Source organism: Nothoprocta perdicaria, unplaced genomic scaffold (genome assembly GCF_003342845.1).
Source record: "Nothoprocta perdicaria isolate Ctin4 unplaced genomic scaffold, notPer1 scaffold_75, whole genome shotgun sequence".
NCBI lineage: Eukaryota > Metazoa > Chordata > Aves > Tinamiformes > Tinamidae > Nothoprocta > Nothoprocta perdicaria.
Genome location: NW_020456032.1, coordinates 564,091 through 585,679, shown reverse-complemented (window position 1 = coordinate 585,679; position 21,589 = coordinate 564,091). Strand labels below are relative to the sequence as shown.

The 21,589-nt window shown below is 45.0% G+C and overlaps 1 long non-coding RNA gene across 4 annotated transcripts; it reads right to left on the bottom strand.

Annotated features, from left to right (window-relative positions):
* Window positions 1-13,214: 13,214 nt before the first annotated feature.
* On the bottom strand, window positions 13,215-17,158 carry LOC112957708. 4 transcript variants are annotated; one of them, XR_003251259.1, is made up of 6 exons: window positions 17,046-17,158; window positions 16,842-16,935; window positions 16,253-16,304; window positions 16,087-16,127; window positions 15,763-15,966; window positions 13,215-13,901 (listed from the first exon to the last, which is right to left on the bottom strand). It is a non-coding gene; the product is annotated as an uncharacterized LOC112957708 (long non-coding RNA). The 4 variants fall into 4 exon arrangements; XR_003251258.1 differs by lacking the exon at window positions 17,046-17,158 and having other exon boundaries at window positions 16,842-16,983; XR_003251260.1 differs by lacking the exons at window positions 16,253-16,304; window positions 17,046-17,158 and having other exon boundaries at window positions 16,842-16,983.
* Between the last annotated feature and the right edge of the window lie 4,431 nt (window positions 17,159-21,589).

Here is a 21,589-nt window from a genome sequence, read left to right as displayed (position 1 = left end):
GGAGCACGTGCCCGCTGCGCGCCCGGCGGCGGCCTGCGTCGCGCGCCGCGAGATGGAGAGCAGTAAAAGCGGCGCTGGGCAAGCGCGAGGCCGCCCGCCGTGGGGGCCGCGGCACGGCCTTCCACGTGCGTGCCCACGGGGATGCCGCCGAGGCAGGGGTGACACGGGGCACCTCGCGGCCTGCCCCGCTGTGGGCCCGGCTAGGGCTGCCCCGGGGAAGGGCAGTGCGGGCGGCACGCACGAGCACCGTGCCTGGCCGGGCCCCGCGTCCTCCATGCGCGCGGGCAGCACCAACCCCGGGCAGCGGAGAGCTCGGCCGCGGCCGAGCAGCGTGAGCTGCCCCTGCCACATGGAGCCTGACACTGCTCCGGCCACGGAGCCTCGCAGGGACGCACCAGGCACGGAAACAACCGGGGCTCCACCCGGCCACTGCTGGTGTCGACACGCGACGGCCCCGGCGCCAACAGGCATTGAGGGGGCTCAGAGCCCCGCACGGGGCCGCTTCCCTGCCCAGGAGCCTCCGGAGCTTCTGCTGGCTCCCTCCGAGCAGCAGCGCCCACCGGACGGGTAACCCACGACAAAACATGCCTGGCTGCTGCCTGCAGTGAGGGAACATCTGTGGCCATGCACGAGGCATCAATGACGCAAGCGCCGCATTGAAACAGCCCGGGCGACCCTATGGCGTTTGTAGGTTTCATTCAGCAGTTTGTAGGTTTCATTCAGCACCAAGTCTTAACAGAAGTGAATTTAGGTGTTCCTTGTAGACATGGGAGTACTTTGTTCAGCAGTACATACATGCTCTTGTCAGCACTGAAAATAGCCTTAACGACGTATTGACATTCCTGTTAAATATGATCAGGTGGAGAGCAACATGTAGTATTAAACTTGAGACTCAGTGTTGTCTTTTGGCACATTTCAGTCCACAGATTTGTAGCTGCAGAAATACAGATTTGCTTTGGAGCAGAAGCCTGTGCAGACTACACGTGAAGCTGCAGCAACTTTTACTTTTCCTCTTGGGGTTATATACAGAACCACATGGCAACAGGTTAGAACTTTGGTTGCTCATAAGCAACCCTTGGTTCAGTCTTGCCCACACTTTGGTATTTAGAGCCAGGCCGCYTCTGCACTCTTCATGTGTTTGGCACAGAAGATGTGCAGTGTCAAAAAGCGGGGTATGACTCTCCGATTCTGAACCTCCTTCTGTCCCCGCGCTCTGGTGTGAGCACTGCTTGATACTCAGGAGCCAGGGGTACGGCAGCCCAAAGCTACCAGCACTGCCAGGGAATTCCTATCCTACTCCAACGGGTAATTTCCAATACGAAATTCACAACGTTRGAGTTCCTCCTTTTCCCTTTCATAATGCAACAGCACAGAAAACACAATTACTTAAGTAGAATAACAATACTGATGTYTAGCAATATAACTGGACATTATTTGTCTTATGATCAGCATGCTTTTCTATAAAAAAGTGACAAAACACTTGCAGAAAGTCTATTTGTTCTTGTATGACCAACACTGCAGAACAACACCAACAAAAGAACAGTGCCACTGTCAGAAGTGATTCTCCTTTTAAGAAGTGGGTCTTTCTGCCAATATTTCTCTAAGTTTGAGGAGACTTAGAACAGAAGGAAACAGAGCAGCTGGGCACAGGGGAACTATTTGTCCTACATAGAACTGCACAGCGCTATGCTGGGTCTCCGCGTGGCCCAGAAACATAGCTCGAACACAGCCCGGCCCTGGCGTCRGAGCACAAACCCTTCCACACTGCGGAACCAGAGAGATTATTTATCTGTGTCCACTGCAGCTGTTTGGGACAGAACCAGGACTCCCAGTTACAGACAGCAACTTAATCTCCAAGATAGCTGCAGCCCTCACAGAAGCTGAGCGGGGTTTCACAAAGCGGAGGAACCTCTTCTGAAGGGGCACATTTTCACCCATCCAATAGGATGGGCTATTGTTAGAGGAACTTGATCAATAACCTGTGGATTCMGTGATCCTAACGGCCTACTTTAACACTACCAATAATAAACAGCTTCTAAAAGTGCCTGGAAGATAATCTTTTTATTAAAGCAAGTGTCACAAGCTTTCAGGGAGATCTGCGTTTTGTTAGAAAGCCTTTGAGCTTGGTGTGCAAGACCCCTTTTCAGTAACATTCACGTGCAATTTAACAGCAGCAAATTAAGAATATCAAAAACCTGCAGAACTGAAGAAAAATCACATAATAACCTGCTCTAAGTCTTGCCTTTCTCCAGTGCACAGCCCCCAAACCCCTGCCATATACGTGTACTTTGAAGTATACCCAATAATCACACTGCGAGTCCTGYAACTTAAGCATGTGTGTAAAACTTCCTACGACTTGCACTGCAATTTAGTCATTTTTTTTTCCAGTGGATTTTGATGGAACGGTTACAAAGCAGCAAATAATTACTGGAAAAAATATTTAAACATGTAAATATACACTGCAATACAGAAAAATATGGAACCGTTGGGACGGCTTAAACTCCCTCACTTCACAACCAGTGCTTGAAGTGATGGAAAATGGGAGAACAGCAAGAGCTTCACTTCAAGTAGTTATGATTACTAATAACTGCACGTTTTTTTTTTTTTTTTTTTTCCATTCTATCAGATCTCGATATTTAGACAGAAAACACTGGAGAGGGTGACAGCTTTGGGAGGTGAGGGAAGCACGGGGTGTGGGGGAACGGGGCTCCCGCCTCTGGCCCCGCGCCGGGTATCGCGGCTCTCTACGTGTCTGCGGGACTCGGCGGAGGCCGGCGCGGGGGAGGAAGGGCAGGGCCGCCCCGCTCAGGGCCGAGCCCCGCGGCGCCGCCATCGCGCGCGCGCTCCCGGCCTGCCCCGCGCCCGCCCATGGCGCCCGTGACGCGTGTTTGTAAACACGGCGGGCGGCGCCTGCCCAGCGCGGGGCGGCGCTGCGGCTGCGCCTGCGCGGGGGGCGCCCGCCGTTAACGGCCGCGCGCGGCGCGGGGCGGGGCGGGGCGGCGCCTGCCGTTAACGGCCGCCGTTAACGGCCGCGCGGTCGTTGTGGTGCTGGCGCCCCGGCTCGGGCGCTGGGGCAGCGAGCCCGCACGCCCGGCCGCTCCGATGCGCGGCGCGAGAGGCGTTTTTAATGGGAAACATCCCCCGCGCCCCCGCAGAGCACCTGGATCCGTGAGGCAGACGGACATACAAGCTTTGTTAAATAAATAACCCATTAATCCACCCTCTTCTGCTTCAAGGTTAACATTTTAAAACACCTCAGGGAAAACAGCAAAGGAGATTCAAAAGCATTTCTGTTTTTATCCCATTCCTAAGCGTTGCCAGCTCCACCATCCTAAATKAAAGCCCTCGAAGGGCTGCAGGGAGGTGAAGGTGATGAGCCACGGCACCAGCCAAGCTCAGCACCTGTCACTACTGCTAGAGCTGCCCCGACCAAGGAGCACCCTCTTCCGATGTTTTGTGGCGTCTTTTTTTCCCCCACCGAGTGAAAACAGGCCATTTTCCCCACTGGACACCCTTCCTCTTGGCCTGATCAAGAGATGCGCGAGAAACCCCATATTTCTTTATTTACCCCGGAGGGTAAGAGTACCTGCTTAAACAGAGCTGAGCTGCAATCCATTTTCCTCTCTTTTGCCCATCAAGTCAGTTCTGTGACTTCTTCCCCCCCCCCTCCTTTTTTTTTTTTTTTTTCCCCTCTTCCATCTTCTAGAGGAGAAGCAACACTAGGATACATCTAGCCTGTCCACCACAACAGAGATCTCTTATTCTCTCTTACCTTTTTGGTGTAAGATGGAGTAGCCAGAACGGGAAAAAGAGAGTGATTTAATGGCCAGAGGCAAAATGAAGCCAGGACCAAATGAAAAGCAGCAAGCACCAAGGAGAACCTCAACGGCAATACTGTTTTTCATGGTACAACATCCTCATTTAGCTCTGTCATTTCAGGAGGAAAAAAGTTTTTATATTATAGAAGACTTGGGCTTACAGACCAGGGCTTGCACCAGGGCTGCAAAATTGCAGTTGTTTCCAGTAGAGAAAACCATGATGGGAAAATAAACAAAAAAGCAAGCAAGCAAGCACACCAAACAGGAAGCACAATGGGAAAAATCTCATCCCCCATACTCAGATTTTTTATATAAAAAGACAAAAAATTGGTTTTAGTCCTGAATTTAAAAAAAAAAAAAAAAAAAGAATTAGGAATGAAAGATTCTAATACGGGATATTATGACAGCAGTAGTATTTGCCATATTCACACTAGATGTGTAGCTTTTTTTCAATCTTGTAGCTCAGGGTAGCACACAAGGACCCTCTATTTTCTCTACTTGTACAACAACTTTGAAGAGTTAGTCTTGTGAGTGATGGCACTTCCAGGCACCACAGGCACAAGATGGGGCTACTTGGGAAGCTTCTCCCTCTACCCCCGAATACAGAGGCCGTATCAGGAGCACGAAGACYAGTCTTGAGTCTGGTGCAGGCAATTCTATGTTCCTAATATTAAATATCAGAATACTCAAAATGTAAGAGCTTTTCTATGAAGCTGCAGTAAATGATCTTTGAAATATAAATCAAAGGTTAGATAGAATAGCAAGTGAAATCTGCACTGTTAACTTCTTTTTGGGAGGGAGAGCACCTAAAATAGTTTCTGCTTGTAAACTACTTTCTCTGTGGGCAACCAAAGATAAACAAAGCCAGATCTACAGAAATCTGCATGCAGCAGGAGTGACTACTTTTTTTTCCCCCCAAATTGCATGGTGAAAATAAAAAGACTGCATAAATGGTCTGGACAACAATAAAAAGCACAATAAAAACAGAAAAAAAAATGAAAACAAATGCCAGATTGCACCAATTATGTCTGAGTGTTGTGCAAGTGATCAGGGTGCTCAACCAGACTCAAACTACAAAAATTTGTAGCATTCAGGAGTCTTTCAGGATTCAGAGACATTTAAGCCTATCTAGGTTACATAAAGGATGGCACAGACTGATCTGTCATTACTACGTTTCTTTTTTCTTTTTTTTTTTTTTTTTTTTCCCCTAGTTATGAATTGTTAGTGCATCAATACTGAAATACTTCATGGAAAACCTGAGATAGAAACGCAAACCAAATTTGCATCCGCTAGGAGCAGAAAAGAAAGGTGAGGCATGAAGCTCTCACTATTGCCTCTACATTTTCACCCAAGCCGTACATCACACCCACTCCAAAAATCAGTCCCTTGGGGAAAAACWAACAAAAATATGACGACAATGGCTCTTTACGTAGATGCTCAAAATACCAGCACACAGTTATTGAAATATCAAGCTTGGGAGCAGGAAACAAAAGGCTCCAGGTGTCAGATCCTGATGAGCAGCCTGGAGGGTGGCTCTGCAAGGTGGTGTGCGAGCCAGCAGGAGCGCCAGCAGAAAGCCCCACGCCGGGAGAGCSATTTCTGACAGATGTCCCACAGGCAGGGAAATAAATCTCTCTCGTCTATGAGGACCCGAGTAGTTTTTCAAAGCTCATTTCCTACTCTACCTCCATTTGTTTGCTTTGTTAATTGAATTAGTCTGTGGTTAATTTTGGTCAGCCTTGTTCTATTTGCTTTTCATTTCCAGAAAAGGAAKGATGACACAGACTGTGCTCAGATGAGCAAATAAACAAATGACATCGTGACTCGGATCAGAGGCGAAGCCTCATTTCTTGCAGCGCTCGTGGGCAACCATTAGTGCCCAACCCCTTGTGAGGCAGCCCCACTGCTGACGGGAATGGCCCTGGGGAGCGCGGAAAAGCCGAGTGCAACATGAACGGGAAAAAATTCCTTCCTGTTCTTTACACTGACTTCAAACATCTGAATAAGAAACAAACACACGTCAAGTAAAAACACACATATTGCTCAGAAAAACAACAGCAGAAAAGGAATTCTCACTGTAAAGCATGGAAAACCAAACTGGAACAGCAGCTGCTATGTAATATATATAAAAATATTCCAGAAATATATGAAAAACTTTCTGAGTGGACACTTGCCTTTGCAGTGAAGGCAAACGTCAAGATGAAGCAGCTACACAGCAGGGCATGTACCCAGCATCCGTGATGGGACTTGTCCGTCCGTACTTGTCAGAGCCAGATGCTCTTTGTGCCACCCGAGTCTTGCTGAGCACAGAAGCTCTGCAGTTTTTGCAGTTCAATACTGAAAGTACAGGATGCCAATGTAGCAACTGTGAAACCTAGATATCTTTTTTTTTAATCTAACTCTTCAATAAATAAAAACATTATCTATAATTGGAAGTAGCAAGGGCTGAAATTAGTAAGCTGCTGTTAAAATGTATACATTCCCCCTCTCTCAAAGACACAAAACATAAGTTAACTTCCCCACTTCACTGTTACCTTTTCTAATGCAAATATTTTTGCAGAAATGTGTCTTCCCACACATGGGAACTTGGAACATGTGGGCCTGTAAACAGAACTGCTTCACAAATCCCACASTGCAGATGCCATTCGCTTTCCTTGTGGTTGGTCAGTGCTGATGGATGGCTTGGGAAGTTCACCTAACATGAAGTCGATGGCTCAACGGTTCAAGCGGCRTGTTGACAGGCTCCATGGATCAGCCTAAAATGACTCCTGCTTGTACAAGCTTCCACATCCTACCACATCCATACCACTACCACAAGAAAGTGGCAGTATGAACTCAGCATTGAAAGGACTGAGCCCTTGGGAAACGTACGGGGTAACATACTACCTCAGAAACCTTTTAACTTTCTTTTAATAGCCTCTGTACGACTCCAGCACGCTTCTCTATTGCCACAAGATTTCTATATTCTATATCTCTATTTTGACGAAGCAATAAAGCAAGGCAGGTAAGAGCTTGCTTCCTGTAATTAACACCAGTAAAACAATCTTCAGCCACATCTACAGATACTATTCTCCTTTTACAGATTTTCAACTTGTTTTTCTCCCAGAAAATTAGACACCTGCGATTCTATTCATCTTTACAATGTCAACAAGTGTAAAAATGTAAATATGTCAAAATCTCACCCAAATATTTTTTTTCCTTCATATGAAAATAACAAAAGGCTATTATTACTATGACAGGAGGCATGGTAATTCCCCTGAGCCAGTGTTGTTAATGAGGGGCAGAATACAATGTCCCACAATCAGACACAGCTACGGTCCTATTTGTCACCCAACGTGAACTCTGGTGTGAGCCAACGGCAGGGCTGAGGTTGGCAAAACCCCAACACTCACACACACTTGGAAGGCAGGATGCAAGGAGACAGAAGCTGAAACTCCATGAACCGAGTCTGGAATGAGCGAGCAGGAACCAACAAAGCAGCGGGGCCGTCCAAGCAGGAAGGCCACTGCCTTGAACCGCTCTGCTCCGGCCTTCAGCTCCAACACGGGGCACACACGGAGACTTCTTCTCTTTGAGGACTCGAGGCTTCACTGCACCACCAAGACACCGTATGGCTGAACACGCTGATGCTGCCCTATGCTCAACAATAAAGAGTGAACATCAAAAAAAGCAATGAGCACGTGAAATGAGTGAATTTAAAAGCTTGAAACATTTACTAGGTATCCTCACAAACCTTCCCTCTCCAAGTAGTGTTGGGAAGGGAGGAGGTAAAGTAGGTAAGCAAAGTCCTTAAAGGCATCATTCCCAATGATCATTACGACCAGTTAAATGTTTACTATCCTATTTCCATGCTCAACTGCTTTTAATTTGTTACTGAGAGTGGTATTACTTGCCTATGGAACTAAGATAATTTGAGAGAACAGCCTGAGTAACTGAATCAGCTTTTCCCCCATGTTTTTATGAATGACTACCAGATGAAAAACCACCTCCCATCAAAGATAAACATTTAGCCAACGCAGTTGACTATGAGGCTTTCGACAGCAGTGTCATTTCCTGTGCTGGCCACCAGCTCCCCTCCCCGCAGCACCTCCCGCTGAGCCAGCACACCTCTGTGCACCTAAGTACCCAGGCTCAAGAAATGGCAGGAATGAAGAAAGGAGGAGACATCACAATTTTGGGGGTAGATTTTTCCCAGTGGGATGATTCCCCTGTCCAGTTCACCAGCTGCACTCACAGATTTCYGTGCTGTCAGAGGGGGAGGCCGTGGCGAGACCAGAATAACTGTCCAGGGGCAGGGCAGCTGCGAAGCGGCGCCGCCGAAACGCGAGCCGGGGCCTCCGGTTACGGGCCCACGCCTGCCTCCCCGTCAGGAGCTGGATCCCACTCGCCCCGCGCTCACCAAGCACCAGCTCAACACAGGCACCGTGTTCCTATGCACGTGTTTGCRCCCAACTCATCACTCTTGAAATGCTGTGTAATTATTTCTGTCTCAGGGTCAGACTTAAAGACCATACATGGCTTTTTAGGACTCTTAGATAGAACAAGACACCAAGTCCATGAACTGCAGGCACAGTGTTGTTTTCTGCATATACATGGAAACACACATGATGCTTGCAATCTCCTTAACATATTGCATAGCTCACAGCCAATGGGAAATCTATTGAGCTGTGTTTGCATCTACATTTGTCCACGCTCACAGTTGCCAGACAACACTAACATATCGAATCCTGAGTTGCAGGATGTTAAAGACAAGAAGCCTTTTCCTCTGTGACAGCCACCTCCTGCAACCTGTACTTTCAGCTGCCTTCTGGACAAGAAAATGCAAGGCAATCGTTGGGATATCCTAAATATGGCGCAATCGCAATGATCCCAAGTAGTTCCATCTAATTAGGGATTAAAACACAGCCAGGAGACATGAGCTGCTCTGTCAAGAATCAGCTGAAGTCATCCAAGTTTGACGGCAGAAGCACAGGATAAACATAACTGTACTATACTCAAAGACAGCTTGAGTTTATTTTATGATGGAGTTTTTAAAAACTACAACACTGTTTATAGATTTTTTTTTTTTGCTACTGAAGATACCACCTATTTTTGTGTTACAAAGTCTTCGCTAAAACTTAAATTTATTTTGAAAAATAGGTCATTTCAAAAACTACTTTGAAATGGTTCTATAAATAAAGCTTACACAGATGAAGTTGATTTGTCAGAATGTCCTCCAATACATGCAGCACGTTCAAGCATCCAAGCAGTACTGTGTATGATAGTGAATAAATTTGCAAAAAGAACCATGAAGAAAAACAGATTTGAAAGCACAGCAAAAAAGTACAGGTTGTTTCCATTGGAACGACCCAAGYGACTCAGGAGTGATCCTGCCTGCTCGAACACACGTGGATTAGTTGGATACACGACACAAGAGAAAGACCTACTGCCTGTTATTCCATTTCACAAGGGCTACAAGAGGAAAGCAGGCATAAATGTTAACTTAGCACAGAAAAGGTAAGCTGATGCACGTGTTAAGCTCACAAGCCAAAGGCATTTTAAGGAAAACACACCAATCTCTTATTACACAAAAGGTTTTCCACTCTGGATTAGTTCCAGATGCTAAACTTAGCCAGCCACTTAAGCTAGCAAAATTCCTCCCATTTGAAAACTTCGGAGATATTGTAATGCCTTTTTACTACCGCRGATGGAGAGAAAGAACAGTTAAAAAAAAAATCCTAAATAAATGCCCCATATCCTTTCTAGGGAAAAACAATGATGCCTTTAGCTATGTTGAAAACAGCAAAATCTCAAAATATCCAAAAAGCACTTTTTTTTGGTTTTGGTGGGGGGAAGGGGACAAGATATGTATATGCAGTTTTTCACCTAACGTGGTTAAAATGCACTTAACGTAGAAAAATCAAGCTTAAAAAAGTACCATTGTATCACCATGCTAGGCACAAACACTGAAATACCAGGGCTTCTAATGCATGCTCGGAGAACGTTCACCCAAGCTTTCTTACTACTAAAAAAATACGAGCTAATTTTAAACAAAAATAACAGTTGTAATATAAGAATGAAAAGCTAGTAGAGTATTTATGATGATCCCAGTTCACAGTATATCTTCTTAAAGCTGGAGAAAATAAGGTCTGTCGAGTATATCTTAAACATTCTCTGTGTGCACATAGACTATGTCTGGCATGAGCAAGAGGTATTAAAAGCAGCAACCAGCAGCACTTGGACAATTCAGGTGTCCAAATATATGCATTTAACGTTAAAAGTATTTCCACACTGCCACGTTACATGGCTTAATATGAATCAGGGCTTTCGACTACTGCAATCAATTGGTGAAAAACGCATAGAAAAAAAGCATGTAGTAATGCCAAATGAATCTTACACTTTGGACCTTATGTTCTGTTCAGCAAATTAAAGTGCCATAAATAGACAAGACCCTGAATAACCCCATTCCACCTGGATTCAGCCCTGCTTTGAGCTGGAGGTTGGATGAGATCATCTCCAGAGGACCCTTCYAACCCAAGTTAGCCTAAGATTTGACAAAATCAACTGGAGCAYTGGAGTGTTTTTGTACACTCACATTCACTCACACTTGTCTTCTTTCTTCCTAGACACCTAGCCAGTGTCTAGCAGGCTAGAACCACACTAGAACCATACACAAAAGAGCCACTGAATGAAGCAGGGCTCATTCTGAGAGGAATGAAGAATGAAGTGACGTTAAGGAGGTGGCGGACAGGTAAGGCTTCACAGGCTTATCCATTATATCCGATCTTAGAGGTGTTCAATTCATCTCTTCTCATTACAACATCACCCTCAATTTCCCTATTTTAAGTCCTGCAGCAGTGAGGAATCTCTACGGAGCTGTAAGGCTCAAACAGTAACTGCCTCTACTGAGGCATCAGAAAAGAGAGGAAGCAAAAGCTTGTCCCGACACAGGTAACCACTCAAACCACACCCCAAAAAAAAAAAAAAAAAAAGTTCTGGGTCCCCATTCCTCTCTTAACCACATTTTTCATTTCCTCTCCGCAGCCTGAAGCTCCTCCGCTTCCACTCTGCAAACCCTCCTTTGACGCCTCTTCCCTTCCGCCATCCTCCGACCAGGACCTTCAGCAGCGACTCCTCCCGCACTGCTGAAACTCTTGGGCTGTCCCAATTTAGAAACCCCAGTGACACGCCATTAACAGCACAGACTTGGAAATGTCTTGAAAAGTAACGACAAATATCATCAAAATTGAGAGTATTACCAAATTTTTTTAGACACGTGATTGTGCCTTATAAAAACTGCACATGCAATTTATTACAGTTTTACTACGGATGTTAGAGGTCTGGAGGGAGAGAAGCAACTTGCACAGAAACATCAGCCTGAACAACTCAGAATAAAACTACATTCCTGCWTTTCCATTACAGACCCAAAGCCTGTGTCTAGGTGCAGGGCTCTGCTTCCTCCCGGACACTGGGCTGAACGATCACGCCGTATAAAMGGGCACTTAGTATAAAAAGAACTGAACAACTGCAAATAGCCATTCTACATGGTAAGAAAATAAGTAATACTACCAGTTGATAACAACTGGTAATACTGTTAGTTATTCTGCTGGAGGAATACTAACATCACTGATGTGTTTAGAAACTTGGCAAGGCCAAGTAAGAGAAAGGAAGCGCACTTTCTTGCTTAGTAATTATGAAAACTGGGGGGATGCAAGTTACATTCTGAAGGTAGCAGTTTCCAAAACAAGATCTGTTCTKACTTCGATGCAAGTTCCCCAACTTTCCTGAGCTTAAAGACAACTAAAAAACATTTTAACCATTTTCTAAAAGATGCACAAACCAAAGGAAACCAATTGGGACCATAAAGCCAAAACAAATTTCCTCATTTTCACAACACTCACACAAGAAATCTTACTAAGAACCCAACTATTTTGCTTACAGCAATTCATGTATGTATATATTCTCAATATAACATTGGAATGAGTGTAAACAATCTTTCTAGATTTAAGTCCTCCATTCAAACRTGTTCCCATTCAGCAACTTCCACAGACCCACAGCTGCAGCACATTATGCTATTTATCTTTGACRAGACCATAGCCATTGACAGTCTTGTCAGAAGCAAGATTCAGGATCATCACCATCCCATCCTTCATTCTCCCACAAATATACTGGGAAATACTAATGCGAATATCCTGCTCTATAAAAGTCAGATATTCAGAAGCATATGATGATATATTAAAGCAAATAAATCATCCACTTATATTACAAAACTAGAAAAGGAACGTTAAAAGTGGACTTTTCTCTAAACTTTTCTTCAAGCCAAATTATATATTTAGATAAAATTTGAGGGAAAACACATTATAGGAATCATACTATATTCAAGTACTAYCCATTAGAATAATCTTTCTACCAGTAACTTCAACTAGTGATTGCACTTGAAAATATCCCACCTTTGAAATATTAACCTGCTTCCATAAGATTAAGTGGTTAAACAATAATTACTTTGATTGTGCATTTATAAAGGCAAGAGAACGGAACAGAGCAGGCTGACAAGATGGTGCTCAAATGCACCAGAGGAAAAAGAGCAACTGATACACTGTACTGAATACYATAATTGCCCTTTCTCCATTGCACTTATATGTTCTTCTGCTGATCTTGTAAACTTTGGAGGAAAACATAACTGAGTATAGTGATGGCTGAACCTCTGCCCTTTTTGCTCTGATGACATTTGATAATACAAAATCTGACAAATAAAATTAATCACATCCCTGAGAACTGATATCTAGTCATGCTGCTTTCAGTGAGCCAAACTGAGTCACTTAGTCAAATAACTGCTTCGTTGTCAAGGAAAAATGTGAAAGCTACAAAGCAAGTGCAGGGAGGAAGTAATATTTCTTTTCAACAAAGTTTCAATAGATGATCCTCTGCTGTATCAAAAAAAAGCTGTACAATAACTTAAGTTCAATATGTAGTTAATAAGGTAAAATCTATTTTTTAATACTTCAAGTGTAACAAAAAGATTTTAAGAGCACAGACTTGTTATATTAGTTGAAGTAATTTGTTTAAAAAAAGTGTAGCAATACATTTTGGGGAATTACTATGCAGAGAGTCTCTTTTGATCTGAGTCAGGAGGAAAACCCAAGTGACTTGAGCAATGTAAAATCAAGACCTAAACACTTATGAAAATATATATACACACACATATATATCAGAAGACAGTTTCTGACTTTTCGACACACGCTGAACACAATCATTGATATTTCACAATGTATCACGTAAAAACTTTTCAATATTATTCATACCTAGTAACTACAAAGCAAGGTCACAACTGCAGACACTTACTGTTCTTTTCAGCTTCAGTTACTAGAAGTGCTCCATATTTATTTCACCTTTGTAAGACAAGACAATAAAACAGAGAAGCATACAAAGTAAAAAGCAGCATTGAAAACTTTCAGAGCTTGCTAAACCTAAGCAAGGGATCAAGTTATTCAAAAATTAAATATATTTAAATAAGGTATCAGATCTCATTTTTTAGAAGGAAATTACACAGTGTACTATACAATCCACTGGCTTCATCCACCACATGCACTAGCAACCTCCAGAAATACCTTCTAACATACACAGTATGTTCAATTTGCTCCAAAAGAGAGATCAAAGAGAAAGATTAACAAAGGAAATATGTCACGTGCAAATATTACTAGAATGTTGCTTCTATCTTAACCCTTCACTTCCAGTTCTGAATAAAACACTCAGGAATGTTTTACAGTTTCATACAAACTACRACAAAAACCACATAATTCTGAATGATGTCGAGAAGCAGCTATTAGCATTTTGTATTGCTGTTCCTCATTGTCATTTGAGAGAACTATACAGACATTCACAGTGAAATAATCCACTCCACACACTTTATTAAGATTAACATAAGACAATAAAGCTTTAGCTAATTAAGTTTAATTTGCTGTTCAACAAGTAACACGGAATTTCATACTACAACTTCCAATGATTCCTTTTAGCTCACAATACCCTCAGAGCAAAATCAAAAGGGACCAAAAAAACACCTCAGTACCAACGTGCAAGTGCTTGATTTTCTTCTTGCTGGTTGTCCTGAAAAGTAATACAATAACAATTACAACATGACATTCAAATACCTAAATACCAAACACATCCTCATTGTTTCAAGAAGTATGACTAGGCAAGTACTTTACTCTTCATTTTTCTTTCCAGTTTTGAAATGACTAAAAATTATAACCAGYCAATTTGTGCTTTTGTCCGTGCAAAACAATCAAGCCAACACAGTACGTTTTCATGATGTATACATCATTCACTATAACAAAATACAGAACAACATTTAGCATCATATTCAACTATTTGTAGTGCAACGTGTTATGGTCCAATCAGTCAAACTCACTTTTCTGTGAGGAAGAATGCTCACGCATTTTCGAGTTACATTACTGAAATAATCACATCTTGTGTGTGTGTGGGTTTTTTTTTTTTTAATTTAAAAGCAAGTTATGAACACTAAAAACCAGAACAACAAATACAGAATTGTAGTTCAACTAAGAATTGTTTTATTAACAGTTTGACTACACTTAAAAGGTCTAAATACAGTTTCAACAGTTTTAGAAAATAAGATACTCAAAATCAAATTTTCAGAAGAGCATGTGAACCTCTCCTCATTAAACTTTTTTTTTCTTCTTTTTCTCCACCTTTTCTCATAAATGCCATTTAAGCTTTACTGTCCTGCTCGCTAGGAAGCTCCACACATTTTACCCCTCACATGGCTCTTCACGTTGGCACCACGGTAACTCTTCAGCTWACAGCCTACTGGACACTGGATTCTGTTTCTAACTTATGGAATTACACATTAAACCACCTCGTCTGAGCAGTCACCATCCAGTTTCTCAGATAACAGACTGCCTAACATAAAGAGAAATTCTGCAACACAGACCATCTCGCAAGGTCCCGTGATAGCCAGAAAAGGCGCCTAACAACAGTCATTATGAAAGGAAATGCCACTGCCATCTCAGGAAACACTGGAGCTGGAGACCACCTTGAAGCAGTAAATGACAAGCTGAGAAGCCCCAAATGACCAGAAAAAACCTCTAATATAACRGTCGATTTACAGCTATGAACCCAGAATTGTAATCAGGCATCTGCACCAAGATTTGCTGCATTAGCAAACCCCAGACAGCTCTTTTCCCGATACATCTCTGCACAAAACAAAAAGCAAACCCTAAACCCAAAGACAACAGAAAATCAGGACAGCCAAACGTGTGGAAAGCAGAAACTACTTGCTCTCATCCRCACCCTTCCATGAGGGAGGAGTCCTACACCTTCACAGCAAGAAGAAAAAAAATTACCCTTTAACAAAACCATTGTTGTTCCTCAGAGAGGACAACTCAGCGTTTCCTAAGATAACTAAGATTCTTGACCATCCATCTAAGATCACCGAGTCAATAATTAAGGTCAGTTACGGTTCAGAGACCCAGTTTCAAGCACCAGCRTGACACCAGGCAAACTGCTTGACTGCTGTATCGTTTTCCCAATGCTAACAAAAATCCCCAAGCAACCTCAGCACTCGGCCTCACCGGCACCCCAGGAACGGAAAGCAAAACTTCACAAAAAAGTCTCTTGCTCTTGGAGATTATGGTAGCATTTACACTGTTAAAGAGTTCCAATTTCTCAAAACACCCCTTCCATAAAAGGTCATCACAATTTTGAATTTCTTTGTTTTTAGAGAGGTGCCATTTCGGAGATTTAAACAACTACCACTACAAATGAACCTGACTGGCCAGCATTTTACACATTTAGACTGACCTAACATCTTCACACATACGATGCTGCATACCTTACCTTGTGGGTTAATAAGGGACTTTTTTTTTCTCATATCTAAACACTTTTTGAAGTATTTCCCACATTGCACAAGGTCAAAATAAGCAATTAATTGAAAACAAACCTCTCTCACCTGTATCATATTAGTCCCAGGAAGTTAATTATTGCTGCATTCCAAATTCAAATTATATTGCCAGAAAAAAACAAAACGTTATTTTGAAGAATGTGTTTGAATATGTCGGCTTCACGAGAGCCCRTGTTTCTTTTCTCACAACCCAGCTTCCAAGAGTTCTTCCGAGCCACAGGATTGCTTTCAGAACTCCAACATGTTCACCTACTAAAATCAAAAATGGGCAGAATTAGAACAGCTGCAAGAAAACACCTGCAAACGAGATTCAGACAAACAAGCGACGCGCGTTAACGTCCTTCACCATATCAGCAAAGGGTTGGGACGCACCATGCAATGCCAATGCAGTGTCCTACGTGCTCAGGGTCCCCCTGCACWTACCAAAAGACATGTTTTTAAAAAGATCATATACCTAAAGCATGGGCCATGTAATAACTTTGCAGTAACACTGCTGTGGCTAACTGAAGCCTAAGTACAGAGTACTGAACAAGCATACCTCCTGGAGGCTCCTTGGCTCTCAGCTGTGAATGCCTCAGCTACTGATGACACTGCAGTAAAAGAATCAGCAGGCGACTGATGCTGCGGATGCCTCACTGYGTGCGGCGCTAAGCTTGGACAGGTTAACACGTCACTTGCTTTGTAGCATCACCCAAACGGGCAGTAAAAGCATTTTTCTTTTGAGAGAAGTTACAGCACGCACAACAGCCACACTTGCCTGGAGATAATACTGTACACTGCACTGAAACAGCACAGTCGCTCACTAAAGTGGATGCTAAAATATATGGGAAGTCCCTGCTATTTTCTTGCTCCATTATTCAGTTTCACATACAGCTAAGCAAGGCAGCCACTGAATAAGCAAGCTTGCTGTGTGCACTCTAATAGCCTTCCGACTTTCCCAAGGTATTTCTTGGAATATTGTCTCACAAGCACTGGACCAACTGTTATATACTGAGATGTTTTCCAGTAACGAATCAGAGCATGAATGACATGAGTGTCTAATAAGCAAAATTAAAAAGGATAATAAAATGAATGCTGAATATTTTCACAGACAAAACATGCAAAAAAAACAACCGGGCACCACTAACGTGTCCTGCGGCATCTCGCTCTCCTCTTTCACGGCTCCGGTTCCCACATCTCCAGGCCCAGRGCAAACAGGCTGCACGGCCATCGCCGCCACACCTGCAGTGCAAGCCAGATCATCAACTGAAAGATTTGTCCCGGGAAAAGGGCTTTGTTTTTGTTCTGGAATACTGCTAAGCATGTGCTCAACAAAATCCCAGCAGAGCAACCTGCTAAGCTGCCCCGTGGGGAACACCGCAGCCCCGCCGCTGCACGCTCTCCTTTCCTCTGGGACTCCCAACGCTTCTTGGGACACCGGCTGCACCGCGTGGCCACCGCGGGSCCCTCCGCGGCAGCGCGGGAACGGAACACGCTGCTGACGTGCGGGCGGGCGCCGCGCCCCGACGGCGGCCGGGCCTCTCCGGGGCCGCCGCGCGGGAGCGGGACGTGGCGCCGAAGAGCAGCGGGGAGAACCGCCCGCTCCGCCCGGCGCCCGCACGGACCCCGTGCGTGCGTGCGTGCGTGCGTGCGTGCGTGCGTGCGTCCGCGGGACGAGGGAGCCCCGCCCCGCCCCGCCCCGCCCCGCCCCGCCCCGGCCGTGTCACTCGAGCGGCGCCCGCCTAAACGCGAGCCACGTGACCGAGCCCCGCGCGGTCACGTGCAGGGGGGCGGGGCGGAGGCGCTGCCGGCGGACTGCGGCTGCCAGCGGTACCGTATAGTGTAGTATAGTACCGTACACTACCGTATACTGCGGTATAATACCGTGTACTACCGTATAGTGTGGTATAGTTCCGTACACTACCGTATAGTGTGGTATAGTTCCGTACACTACCGTATAGTGTGGTATAGCGTAGCGCGGTGTATAGCGCCCTGCGGGAGCCGCGCTTAGAGGCTCTGCTTAGAGGCACCAAACACGTGTTTAAACACGCGACTAGGCAGGCGGGCGGAAACAGCTGCTGCTACTTAAGGATATAGGTCACTAAACACAGGGGGACATTTCTACCTACTGATCCACCGGTTTGGAGCTCTAGAGTCGTGGGGATAAATAACCATGCGGGATGGCGGTCCTGTGCTACAAACACGCGTTTCCCTTGGCTGCATCGGCCGCATTAATGTGACCAGAACAGGTTGTTTGGGTTCTGTCCGACACAGGCATCCCTTGAAAACACAGAGCTGGAACTGAAACAAACAGCCATTACATCCCTTATCATTTRCCAGGACCACATGTCGAGTGATTTTCATGGCACACTTTGTGTGAGATCACAGAAAGAGGGAAGTTTTGTAAGAAAGATCCTGGCCTAATTACTGTTTCTCAGAATAGCACCAGTTCTTTGCGATGTGTGTATGTAAAAATAAGCCCTCGTATTTTACTATTTTCATATGAAATGGTACAGAAGAGCTCCTCCTCTTTCACCCTTACTTTTGTAAAATGCATGTTTGATGATGAAGATCCTGGTTAAATAAGGTTGTTTATAGGCACATTTAATACTTACTTCTTCCGTGTGCCATCACAAACACATGTGCTGCCTTTGTGTTCAAAGGGGAGGGAAGTGCGCGAACCTGCACAGTGCTGGGTGCTGTTAAGCTCCTGCTTATCTTAAAATGACAGAGCTGCAGGAAGGAGGAAGAGGGTACGAAAGCTTTTCACCTCTGCCATGTCAGTTTTGAAACAAAAATAAACACAGTGACTAATTTTTATCAAAATTAGTATGTTAAGAGAGCTATGGCTGTTACGCTAGCTTATATTAAAAACAGCATTTAAAAATAGAAATTGTGCATCTGTATTTTCAGGAATTAGTTAAATAGATAACAAAAATCTTAAAGCTTTAAAAAAAAAAGTAATCTTGTCATATTAGTGCATATTTTTCCTGTTCCTTCCATTAAGGAYGTCCATCCGAATAGGTTAGCCAGGCTTCACATGCCGAGCTCCAACACAGCACCTTCCAGCTGTGTCACATGCGTGGGAAGGGAATGCCTCTAATACTAATGGTATTTACATTAATGCTGATTTTACCCCTTGAGTGTCCACAGCGGTTGTCTTTGCGTTTTGTCCCTGAACGCTTCCACACCAGCCCTGTAAGACAGACACAATCCCAGTGCAGTGCAGCCTGTGCCATGAACCAGCAATAGCAGCTGCCCCACACAAACGGGCTTCCCCTGGGCGTAGTTTCCAAATGCAGTGATAACGGAGCGTGATCCTACTGTTTCCTGGAGCGTGATCCTACTGTTTCCTGGAGCGCGCAATTTCCTGTATAAAACACCTGACTATGTTGCTATAAAAGCAATCAATGAACTCAGCAATGTGTATAAATCACAGAATCACAGAATATTCAAGGTTGGAAGGGACCTCTAGAGATCACCTAGTCCAACCTTCCTGCTCAAGCAGGTACTCCCAGAGCATGTGGCACAGGGTGGCATCCAGGCAGGTTTTGAAGACCTCCAGAGAAAGAGACTCCACAACCTCCCTGGGCAGCCTGTGCCAGGGCTCTGTCACCCTCACAGTAAAGAAGTTCCTCCTCACCTGGAAATGGAACTGCCTGTGTTCCAACTAACACCCATTACCTCTTGTCCTATCGCTGGCCAACAATGAGAAGAGATTGTCCCCTTCCTCCCTACAATCTCCCTTAATGTATTTATACCTCTGTGAGCACCTGGCCCCACGAGCCCTCCGGGCCTCCATGTGCAGCTGGTCCCCCGGGCCCTCCGGGTTTACGTGCGCCCTCCCCGGGCCTCCGTGCGAAGCTGGTTCTTTGGGGCCTGCGGCCTTACGTGCGCACTCCCTGGGCCTCCGTGGGCATATCCACCACCGGGCCCTCCGTCCTTACGTGCGCCCTCCCCGGGCCTCCGTGTGCAGGTGGCCCCCCGGGCCCTGCAGCCTTACGTGCGCCCTCACCGGGCCTCCGTGTGTAGCTGCCCCCCCGGTCACTCTGGTCTTAATTGCAACCTCCCCGGGCCTCCGTGCGCATTTCCCCCCCCCGGGCTCAGGGTTGTGTCCAGTCCAGTTTTGGAATATCTCTGGAGATGGAAATTCCACTGCCTCTCTGGCAGCCTATTACAATGCCTGACCATCCTCACAACAACAAMAACAAAAAACTTTTTCTTATAAAAATATATACTTGGTAGGATGTCCAAAAGCGTTGCCCAGAATGGTCCAGAAACAGGTGCATCTCTGGGAATGACTCCTCCTGGAGCATCATGTGGAATAGGAAACGGTTCTCATATGGCACAGTGATGTGAAGACATCCCTCCAAACTGTTATGTTTAATAGGATGGGAATCCACCTGAATAATACCTGTGGGACCTGGAGCTTTTAAGTGGTCATCTCTGATGACATGTTCTTGATAAACCCATTTGAATGTGAATTTTCTGAACCTCTCTACCCTTTTGGCTTTCAAAACTCCCAGGTCTGCACCAAAGGCAAATAGTTACAGGTAGGTCTGATGCACGGGGAGCCTGTTCAGGTGCCTCTGTCTCCAGGAACTGAAAGATCCAGAATCTGAAAACTTCCTTCCTCCTTCCAAGGTAACTGGGAAACAAGTGAAAAGACCTGCCGAGAAGAGGAAGCAGCAGAGCCGGAGCTCCACAGGAGGGTGCTCTCAGCCYGCAGCTCGCTCCTGCTGCCTTCCCTGCGAGGAGGAGAAAGAGCTGGAGGAAACCCCGCTCCCTCCTTGCTTTGCAGGAGGTAGGAGATCGCAGTGGTCCCTTGCTGAAAGGGGCTGGCTGGCGGGTGCTGTCGCGTTGGGTGAGGTCTTGCCTGGCCCAACATCCCGGCTGGCTCTCTCTGCAGTAAGTTGYTCTGGAGAGCAGCTCTCGGAGCCCCATGGCAGCAGAGGGGAAAGCAGCAAGAGGGGCCCATTGCATGCTAATTTAGGTGTGCATTCTGTGAAGGGAACCCTGCAAAGYCCCCTGCACACAGGACCAGAAAAGGAATGGGTGGGAAGCACCAGGAGCTCCTCACACTTTGCTGCTCTTTCAGCAGAACGGGTCAGGTCCACAGCGCAGTGGAGCTGCAGGGACTTTAGTGTGAAGCCGAAGATTTCCATATCCCAGAAGCCAACAGCAGGAGAGATGTTACAAATCACCTTACAGAGGTCAGTCCATCATCATCCCCCCTCTAAAAGTAGGGAAACTGAGGCAGTGTGTGGAAAAATATTTGTCAATGGTTAAGAGAAGTGCAAAGGTAGGAACAGCAATGGGCTCTCAGGGAGTCTGAGCAGTGCTGTATGAGCTACAGCTTTAGAAGAACAGGGGCAATATGAGGTGGAAGAACACAAAAATCAACCAAGGGGTGGGAGTCTGCACATGGCTCTTCTGTTCACCAGAAGCGAGGCTTTAATTTTTGATTTATTTTTGAGAAAGCARCAGACAAAAAAAAATCCCCAAGCCCAAACCTAATCAAGCAAGACTAAACCAAAGCCATTGGCTGTTGAAATCCAAAGCTAGTAAGACTGTTTTAATTTAACCTCTAAAAAATATGTGCCAAAAAAAAAAAAAAGACTTATGACGACCCATCTCAGAACTATATTTCATTAAGTGATCCAGAAAGACTCAGTGTCTTGGAGAAAAAGCTGGACAGTTGCATCTTGGTATAAGATRCCTTTTTTCTCTAACAGTCGGGTCTCCTTTGGAGATCTGGGGCAGCTCCTCCATTGCTGAAAACCATCTCATGGAATTCAAGCCATTTAATTTTACTCTTCTTTTATAATGGAGAATGATGTGTATCCAGGTTTCTAATTTATAATTATTTATAAATTATATGATAATTATAATTATT